The sequence below is a fragment of the Epargyreus clarus genome, unplaced genomic scaffold, assembly GCF_041222505.1.
Source record: "Epargyreus clarus isolate Ecla_fem2 unplaced genomic scaffold, WU_Ecla_fem_2.2 ptg000007l, whole genome shotgun sequence".
Taxonomy (NCBI): domain Eukaryota; kingdom Metazoa; phylum Arthropoda; class Insecta; order Lepidoptera; family Hesperiidae; genus Epargyreus; species Epargyreus clarus.
Genome location: NW_027332215.1, coordinates 4,072,856 through 4,084,212, shown reverse-complemented (window position 1 = coordinate 4,084,212; position 11,357 = coordinate 4,072,856). Strand labels below are relative to the sequence as shown.

General features: G+C 34.3%; 1 long non-coding RNA gene across 1 annotated transcript; it reads left to right on the top strand.

The window, feature by feature from the left end:
• The first annotated feature begins 3,070 nt into the window (after nt 1–3,070).
• LOC140743090 (uncharacterized) lies at nt 3,071–3,499 on the top strand. The gene is made up of 2 exons (XR_012102373.1): nt 3,071–3,143; nt 3,239–3,499. It is a non-coding gene; the product is annotated as an uncharacterized LOC140743090 (long non-coding RNA).
• Nucleotides 3,500–11,357: the final 7,858 nt, after the last annotated feature.

Here is an 11,357-nt window from a genome sequence, read left to right as displayed (position 1 = left end):
GCAGACCAGGGGTAGTCCGAGACTCTACATTACAAAAATGATACCATTGGCTCTCTTGCCATCGTTGCTCATGCCTAAATAGGTTAGATGATTCTGGAGTCACTGGTATAGAAACAGTAACAAGATCTCGACGAATTAGATCGTTACGAGTTCCGTGACGATAAAGCTGACCGGTACTCTGAATACAGGGCAAGTCATTCCGACACAACGTGTCGATCTCCTGCCCAGTAATTGATAAATAAAAGTAATTACATTCGTTCCTAATTCAAAAATTAAATCATAGTCAATCATTTTTTTCGAAGAGTTTAGTTGCTGGTCGCCTTAGTGACGTCCTCAGCTTCACCGGACAAGAAGACTAGGCTAGAAGGGTGGGATAGTTTTGGTCACCATCGCCTAGTCATGTGAAAGCGTAAAATTATATCAGTTCCATCTGTGGTTAGAAACATTGGCATTATGCGAGTTACAAATACCAGAATCCGCTAACTTCATGGCCTACGTTTAATAGGAAGTACGTGGGTGTGGAACGCAATATTCATGCAATGGAGGTGTTTCCTCTACAAAGAGCTATTTTTAATAAACGTATCATACTGTTCTTTGTTTAACCTTTTATAGGTTTCCAATAAAATGAAATGTTATGAAAGCAGTTGCATTTGGATGAGTTTTTTACATTTATGGTTAATGTGGAGAACATTCACCATGACTATTTGCTCTACAATTTTAAGATACTAATTTATAAATCAACAATTTTGTCCAAGAATTCACACCTTAAGTTTTAGTAAGAAGCATTAACGGAGAATTTTGTGAAAGAATTTGCACGGCATATAACTTTAAAAAAATTATTTTACTCATTTTGGTTTCTATTTAGAGCTATTATGAAAGAGAAAAACAAAACCGATACTTGTACATTTTAACCTATGTATCTAATGATATGTAACCTAACGTTTTAAGATAGTAGAACTATTCGTGGTTCGTTTTCGGAGTTACCCCAATACACCTTATTTAGTCTAATGCCACTAATGTAAAGCATTGCTGCATTTTTTATAAGGCAAAAAAGAGACCCTTTATTGAAGCATTCCAAATCCGCCCTCATATTATCCGATTAGGGTGGTAGTAGATACATATTACCAGATCTGCATGCAGCTTTGATACTTTTATGTTATTTTCTTACTTAAAGGTGATAGAACCCTTTGGTTCGACTCCGGCGGCACCACCGCCACACCTATTTCTGCCTAACAACAGGGGGGCTAGCCATGTTACAAACTTTGCATTCTATTCGTTTTCTATTCTATTCGTTAGCAAGTTTCATTCTACATATACGATAAGTCTATGGTTAGCGATCACATTTAATATCAATGTGCCGTCAAATACAATATCGTCTGGTTTCTACACCAGCCAAAATACCTACATGGTAATGATTAATTATTTAATAGTAATATTAAAATATAACATCATAATATACATAAAAAATATACCATATTTTATAGTACATGTATGTTGTTAATTAAAACTATTTGCAAATACTAAACTTAATAATGTCTATGAACGGTAACTATGGTGATTGGTGATTGTTTACAAAGAGCATACAAATTATTGTTTATAGCGATATTACTAATGACAGTAACAGCGATTGCATGTAATTTGTGATGTGACCAAAAGAAAATATCTGGACGTCCAACTTCGTAAAATTTACTGGCTCATGGCACGAATGTCTCTCAGAAACAAACTTGACTACTACAAAGTCATACTAAAACCGATATGGTCATATGGATCTAAGCTTTGGAGAACCGCATCCAACTCAAACTTGGACATCACACAACGCTTCCAATCGAAAATGCTTCGCATGATAGCTGATGCAGCAGAGACAACAGGGAAAGAGGAAGTGACAAATAAACTTAAATCATATACTCGTCATATAAGGACACCCCAATGGGCTTGCTAGCGAGCTTATGAAATCCACCCGCACTTTTAAGCTCATCAAAAGGAGAGCTACTCAGGATCTTCTCCCATCGTAGGAGCGGCTTCCGAGGAGGCAATAATTATAAATGGGTATGTCACTGGGTGTATACCATACATGCCATCTCAACAAATAAACCTCATAACTACCAGCTTTATGCCTAGACAGGGAGATTGCAGGGAAACAGGAGATAATAATGAAAGAAAGGATACGGATATTAATATTGTATTTTTCTTTTAAGATTTAAATAAATTGTTTAGTTACAAGTAAATTTATTATGAGAAGGATTGATAATGATTCAATAAAACAGTTAAACTGAGACAATATTTTTATTTAAGCACTGGAATAACTCTAAGTTCTATCCTATCTACTTATCTAAGTTCTATCCTATCTATTGTATTATATGTTCATATTAATTTAAAATAGAAAAACGTCTGTGCAATTCATTTCTATAATATTTTAGGATACACTAGTTATAGAGAGCCATATTCAAAGGAGATGTTTCATTTTCGGCCATCTCATGTACACTATATCTAAAAAACACGTATAATTTGTATAATTGAAGAAAAATACACATATATTTTGATAACCTAAAGTATTCCTGTTTAAAAATATTTAAAGTAAGCATTCCTCATTGAAATATTAAATATGGCGGAATACTGTCAATGTCAACTTTTTAAAATTGTCGATGTCGGCCAGGGAACCTATGTGTACCCCACACATAGGTTACTATACTCTTTGGATGTCGGTAATTCTGTATTTCGCTGTTTTTGTCGTAAAGTTATTCTTACCTTCGTACTTTACAACCTGGCTTTTGTTTTGGGTATCCCGTCATTATTTCTGAATTTAAATAATTATTTATAATAATTATAACAAAACCACCTTTTAAATAGTATCTGGTTTTATAGATGTAAGTGACATGTCAAATTAATAAAAAAGAAGTTGTCAATTTGATATGTGTAAAAGTGGATATATACATATTATATAATAGTGAACTCCAATGTAAACGTTAAATAAATATGTACTGATGAGAAGATCCCATTTCAATCCTGAATATGGTTCTGCTCTGTGCTGCTTACGATTTTGGACTGATTCTACCTTACTTGTTTACCCAACTTATGTGTTATGGACTCTTGTGATTTTCGTGCGATCGCTATGGATTGTGTTGACAAGGATTCAATATCATCAGGTAAAATATATATCAGTTAGTTGTATTAATCGTGAAATAATCGTTAATAATTTTAAACTAGAGAAGCTAATCTTTTTACATTTGTCTTTTTTTAGATAATTATAATAGCAAGACAAGGACATTCTTGGGATGACAAAATAATCAGTTATTATTGCAACTGCATCGCTGGGCAACGAACCGTACTCGTAGGTAGCTGCGCTCACATTATGACCATTGTTTGAAGTTTGGGCTGAGCTGAACAGGATATTACAGAAGCTGCTACTTGATTGGATGAAAATATTGATAAGGGAAGATATTGAAAATGAATAAATAATGTATCTAAGTGAACAATAAATAAAATATTATCTAAATGTGTACTTAAAGTTGTTCTATTTACACACTTAAATGTTTTAACTAAAATAAATTGGTATAGAAATACATATTTTGGTACGTTTGTGTTACGTCAAGATTTATGAAAGTAAATATAATTAATATTTATCAAATATAGGCATTTTTTCTCAATACATACAATACAATATTTATATATCTACGCCCATTCGCGTAAAAAATATATTAAAAAAAATTTATAAAAATGTATAAAAAGTATATAATGTATATAGTAAGTTAAAAGAGAATGACAGATGACATTATTACGGTAATCACTACCGCCATGATGTTTTTCCACTGTTGTGTTGCAAGTTTAAGTGTAAATTATTGTTTTTAAACAATTAAACGAACATGATTTGAAGAAAATGAAACCCTACGAATTGTTTTTTGCATGTTTTCTTAGTTCTTAGTATAATGTACAAAAGGTGGCCGGGAGCCCATACATTTTGAAACATCTCCTTTCAACAAATTTAAAGTAGGTATACATTTTCAAATGATCAAAAGTAATTAAAGTCTATAATGCAGTGATAGCGCGTAGTGAAGTGACAAACAGCTGATACAGAATTCGCCATTTTATTAGCGTTTACGTTTTCTACAGGGTCGGCGCGATCGCTCACTATGACATTTATCTTAGAATACGCTTCGCTAACAAATTTGACAAAAAAATCAAAAGGTTGTCAATAGGTTGTCAAAGGTTGTCATTTGTATGGAAAAAAGCAATGACATGGGCATTGTAGAATCGCTAGCGTTCTATTCTATCGTGTAACTTGGCTACGACTTTTCTACTTCGCTATTTTGATCACGTGATCATTGATAATTTCATACATTTTAGCGTTTCTATAGCGTTTCTACAGCGCAAGCGACTGTAGAATGTCAACTTGGCTAGCCCCCCAGGAGTGTTAAGTGCTGCTGTGTTCTGGTTTGAAGGGTGTGGTAAGGGAGACATACTCTTCCGATGCGTTCCAGCTTAGTCCTCAGGGGCAGCGACGCATCTGTGGCTGACCTCAGGTAGGAATATCTAATCCTATCTGGGGTTGATTACAGATGTGCGGCAATCGCTACTTACCATCAGGTGGACTGTATGCTCGCAGACGATAACAATAAAATATATATACATAAAAATATTGGCAATAGCAGTGATAGCCTAGTGGTTAAGAAACTCGGCCTCTCGATCGAGAGGTCCGAGGTTCAAATCCCAGGCCTCTCCTCTGATTCTTAAAAATTATGTGCGTATTAGAAATTAATTATCACTTGCTTAAACGGTGAAGGAAAACATCGTGAGGAAACCTGCATATCTGAGAGATTTATATACAAAAGAAATCTCAAAGGTATATGAAGTCTACCAATACGCACTTGGCCAGTGCGGTGGACTATGACCTAATCCTTTTCATTACGAGAGGAGACTCGTGCCCAGCAGTGGGACAGTAATTGGTTGATGATGATGATGATGATGAAGGAAGTAGAACCCAACGTTATCTTCAACTCATTTCCGTCTCACTGCTGGACTCGTGCGAGTTGGTAGATTTTATACACCTTCAATAACTTAAAACAAACTCTTATATATGTAAGTTTATTTTTTAAATATGGAAGTAGCAAACGAGCATGCAGTCCACCTGATGGTGAGTGGCTTGTACCGCCCATGGACACGTGTAATCAACCTCAGATAAGATAAGTTTCCTACCTGCGGTCAAACACAGATGCGCCGCTACCCCTAAGCACTACAGAATACAGCAGCGCTTGACACTGCTGCTATTAGGCTGAAATAGGTGTGGCGGTGGTGTCGCCGACGTCGAAACGTAGAGGGTTCCACTACATTAATTTAGTAAAAGACTGTTATTGTGACTTCAGAATCACATATATATTTTTTTATAGATTGACCTTTAGACGAATGCCATACAGTCACCTTGAATTGAAAAATCGATACGTTCCACGCGGTCTAGATCTCTCACACGTTTATAAAGCTGTTATTGGCAAAAGGATATGCGGTGAACGGATGTCCGCTTCGTGTGGCTCGGAGTTGCCTCCATTCCTCCTACATTAATTAAGTTGACGGCCATCAGTTAGATTCTAGCCATATTTAATCAGATATGTACTTAGGAAAACATGCAACGTATTGTTTGTGATTATTTAAGTGTTTAGGAGAGTAAATCCTAAAGTATGAAGTGAAGCGAGAAAGCTAAAAAGACCAACGAGGCCGGTTAAGGCAAAATAAAAAAAAAACGATATGGGAATGGAACGTGCCTGGCATCAGTCAATCTAAGATAGTATCAGTGTGATGCGGGATAAAAGTTTTTGTTTGAAACTTTTGACAATATCCGCTCTATGCCCCTCTGTATTTAAACCCTTTCGTAGATACCTGTGTGTAATCCAAAAATAGCTGTAAGAATTTAAATATTAAGTACTTGATCATACTGCCGAGTAAATATATCATCGAACAATGACCAGTATGTTAAGCAGGATGTTAACAGCAAAACCTACATCTTGTGGAGAAAGAACGAGCTTCGTGGCGAGTACCGAGTAGATTATTTACATACTCGTGCTCACTTCTATTCGTGTGTACCCGGCGAGTATATAAACATTACACTAGGATTTCCCGTGTTGTAGGTGCATTTGCAAATCTGGCTTAATAATATCATTAACGATAACTATCATCGGTGGGTTACATTATGTAACTTTATCGTTTACAAAAGCCTAACTAACCATCCAATACATGGTTCAAAAATGATATTATAAGTTAAGGTTGAAATTACGTCATAACTCACACTTAACTACCGCTCGATTTCGATCGGTTAAAGTTATTGTTTTTGTCAACTTCCGTATCTGTCAAGGAAGACTTAAAATTGTGGTGACAGCGACACAATTGACACTAAGGACAAATAAATTAGTAATTGAAATTGGTAAGTAAGACATTGTCATTACTAGTGTGGAATATTTTATTCACGTGGTGGCTACAGAATTTCAAATAAATTATTCGTAAGTTATTATCACAAAATAATCACACGACAGTAACTCAAATACAAAAATATAATTTATTCAGTGCTTACTCTTAAGCAATGGTATAAATAGCAACATTAGTCAAGTAGGTAGAATACAGATTTTCTACAAAAGTACTAACTAGCGACAGAACTGTTCGTAAAATCAATTAATCCAACTACAGACCGAAAGCAATGAACATAAATTTGAATAAAATTAATTCATAACTGTTGTGGTCCATGTTTATTGAGGACGTTCCCTTCAAATTGTCAAACTTAGTTACAGTGTACCGAAGTTTCGGTCTGGCTGTCATGATAACTAGCTTTCGTTCTCAGCTTTGTTCGAACTTAAGAAATAAAACTACGGTTTGTTTAATCAAAGATAAATGAGGCATTATATTGACTGGTACTGGCGCTACTGGATGTCTGCTACCAAAATAAAAAAAGATTATCTCTATTAAGTACTCCAAAGGTCCTTTGAAGATAAATTATTGTTTCATGTGACTAAGTTGTTCTAAGTTACATGGGCGGCAGTAGTTATTTACCATCAGGTGGACAGCATGCTCGTCTGCTACTCCTATATTATAAAAAAAAGTTGGTAAATTAAGGCTTAATACAATTTTTAGGCCACAATGCAAGCCAAACTTTATTAAATTTACCTCTTGACAAAAAAGTCTGATATATCATCATCCGTCCCAAAAAAACTGTTTAAAAAATAATCGAAATGAAAACCGATTACGTGTACCCACGAAATTAATAGAACCGATTACCAAAGTGCTGACTAAACGCTAGTGTAAACGTGACGTGTAAGAAAGGTTGCACTGTAGGATCATTTGAAGTTTGAATTAATGTTAACTATAAAATTAACTTTACTATAGCGACGGTATACTATAATTGTGTTTTGCACCAAGTTATTTGTCATAAATGTCGTTTGTGTCACTTTTACCACGATTCTTACTCGACGTTGACAGATACGGAGGTTGACAAGAACCGACCCGTTAACGTTTGTGTAGGTTACGTCGTTATCTTAACCGTAAGTAACATAATGCTATCCATTAATTACTTAATCATAGATTTGTTCGCTGGTTAAGTTTTTGCTAACGTTAACGTTACTTCGTGCAACCCACTCTGAGTGTACGTTTAAAGTCAACGCTTACTCACACTTGGATTTCCTTTGTCGTGACTGCAATGACGCTCAAAGAAAAGTGTAAAAATACCTAGAACAGAAATCTAAAATCGTGGAACAGAAATCTAAAATCGCCATCACCATCTAAGAACAAAGGTAAAAAATGCCTCGGAAAAGTAAACCTCCCTTTCCAGACCCTTCAAACTAGAACACGACGGTTAACACTGCAACAGCAGCAATAAAAAATAAGCAGAAATGGAAATTACATGTGTTAAGTTCGGAGTCACTTATACCTACTAAAAAATAATGAGATATATTAATTACGTAACTTTAAAAGTGATAGGTCGTGATTCGATTTCGGAATCCGTTTTGTAAGATATTATGTAGGTATTACATCGATAGGTATGAGTCTCCCCTAACCACATACCTTTGTTGGTAACTTGGTACAATATTTACGGGACACCCTATATAGTTGTTTGTAGAATTAAGCAAGAATTGTGAACCGTTATAATAAACCCTTTTATCCCTTTACACCCGAGATGATATGAGCGTGAGTTTCACTTTAAAAAAATTCCCACGTGATAGCTTCTTATTTTTCGAAACGCAACCGATGCCGATCGATCGTGAGGAGAGTATCGCACGTGCTATCGGCTAAGTGAGCGGGGTGCAGGCGGTCAGTTGTGCTAGGGACTCGTCCAAAGATGGCAGATTTTTTCGACCCGCGCACTGTCACAGGTATATAATTATTTTTGGTATTAAATGTTTAGTATCTATTATTAATTATAGCTAATTTGAAAGCTAAAAGAACACTAAATACGTGGAATTTAGTAGTTTATTCGATTAACTTGCAATTTAGATACAATTAGGTTGCAAATTTCAACTGTTACGATCGTGTGCCTACGGTTGTTGATGCAGAATAACGTTTGATGAAAATGCTTTTATTGCTATTACCAGTTATGTGTAAGTTTCGTCAATATCAATTTTGTTTGTTTCAATTTTAGGGGTACATTTAAATGACGATCAGATTTTGCCAGTGCGGGGTGAGGAAAAATGTATCGGACATTGAAGATCTTCATGAAAGTGAAGAGCTTCAACCAAATAGATCAGAAGAGTTTTAATTTGAAGAATTGTTCCCTGAAACAGATCCAGTAGCAAATGCAGACCCTCAAATAGAAACTGACCTAGAATTTGATCTGGAACTTGAGCCTGAACCTTAACCATCTACTTTAAAATCATCCCTAGAAATTTCTCGCCGCCGAGCATCTTCACGTCCAACACATCGAAAAATAGCTTGGAAAAGAATACGTTTTCTGTCTTGAAAAGGTCTACACATCCCTACCAACATCTCCAGTAAAGTTTCCAAAGAAATATTTTTCTTAATATTTTAATTATGAGGCTCTTGATATGTAACCAGATGCACAAATTTATATTATCTAAGAAGAACCGGTCGAAAACTTAATTTAATTGCAATAGATATGGCTAAAGTTTTCTCCATCTGCATTATCATTGGATGTATTGCTAGCCAAGAATACCTACGCCTTGGAGACCTGGATTTAAGACGGAGGCAATAACGGAAGAAAGAAGAATGTTGATTTTCATAGAATTACGTAGTTTAGGTTTCATTGCCAAGACAGATTTTTTATAAAGACTAATGAAAACAAAGACAGTGATGTTAAACATCTCCAAATTGTTTTAATTTTCTAATATTTTTTGATAAAAAACTATTTTTTTTTGCAATTTTCACGATCGTGAGTGTGACAGTTCCCACCGGAGACTCACGATCGTGCGGGTCGATTTCTGGATTACGTATAAACTCTGGATTTTTTTTCGTATTTTTTGTGGATCCCTTAAGCTATATAAAAAGCCGTTATAAACGTTTTGAATCGGAAATTGCGAAAAAAAATCTTCGGTTGTAAAGGGTTATAATACACATATTGCAGTGCTAAAAAAAATCTTTCCACTTCAAACAACAGTATCCTAAGCTGCCCTTTTTAACACCGTTTATCGAAAACCAATTGAGATGTTAAGACCAATTGAATAAGGTCTTAAGTATCCAACACCCGTCTAGCGGTTACGATGCTTAAGGGCCGATTTTTCAATTCTCAAATTACTCTCCAGATAGTTAACTGACGGGTAAAATTAACTGGCTGTTTAACAAAGGAGTAAAAATTTTAAATTTTTAAATCATTTTTTATCCGAGCAGTAGCTATCTATCTGTTGTCTATGCATTTCTGTTGCTAACTTCACTCTAAATGTACGCAAGCGAGATGCACATATACAATCACTGCAATGTTAGACTGAAACAAGGCAGAAGTTAATGTTTTACATTGACTTATACGTCAAAAGGGACGTCAATTGTGTTTGTTGGTGCATCTTTGCGACTTGGTGTTCGTTTCTTTATTTGTGTATCGGGTTTAAAATGAAACAAAAATGGATATAAAAAACGTGAACGATCTTGCTCTGAAAAGCAAAATGACCCCAGAACTAAAACTAACGAACGCGTTACGGCAAGACTGAATTAAGAGCTGCAAGGCATGAACTAGTGCGTTTTCATTAAGAAATTACTAAAAAAGAACATTTATCTGTTGCAGAAGGGCATGAGTTAAATAATAATAGAATATAAAATAATATAAATATGTTTCTTTTTACTTTATAAATAAAAAATAATAATAATCAATATGTATTTATTTTAAAAGTATTACACCAATTTAAAACAAACACTAAGTAGACAAGAACTCTCTTCACCTTATTGGTGATTCAAAATATTCAAGTGTTTTAATGAATTAGTATACGTATTATACATATATGCCTTTCATTGATCACTTTTTCGAAAAAAGGGCTATTTATTAATAAAAAACAAACTTTCTTTACGGTGAACGGAACTGTAAACAAACAACGCTCGGAAGAAAATTGGGAGTTATTTAGCTTTTATAACTAAAATTGAAATAAATGACAAGTTATAAGACGTGTGCAGTGACGATGTGTACAAGTACGATCGCTAGATATCCTAACAAATTTGCTTATACACGTTCCTAAACAGAAATCTCATAAACGTTAAAAGAACAAGTTATTTTATATGTTTGAATCCTCTGTCTGCTTGCAACAGAGGATTCAAACATATAAAATAATAATTAATAATAATATAAAAGAAGTATTAATGAGAAAAAAGAATAAGAAGTGATTCCTCTACTCTAAATCATCAAACCCGGATGTAATCAGAACAAAACAGCAAGTTAAAGTATTCATATATTTAATATATTATAAAGATGTCTACGATAAGAATAGAGTTAGAATAGTATTAGTTAAGAATAGAATAAATGAATTATAAGACGTTTACGAGAATTCTCTATTTTAAGGCCTTATTCTGTAATTAATAAGAAACAATTAAACTATTTCGATGACCGAGTTATTATTACTTGTGCACGGATTAACTTACAGGAGTCTATAATTAAAAATACATGATTTGCTAATTTTAATCTTTTATTAACCGACTGCTTTGTTTGTTAGGTTTATATGGGTCTATTATTGAGTACACACCGTAGAACTTTTGTATATATTTATCATTATATGTTACATTTACAATAATTACTACAGATAACCTCAAAGCATTTTGAAGCTGTTATTTTCTTGTATATTGAAGCTCTTACTTAGCTGAATTTTTGTGCTGCTTGAGTGTGTACTTTCTTAATTTTTTAAATTATTTTCTGTAACAACTAGATATATATTTTTTATCACTGTCATTTTGAGAAA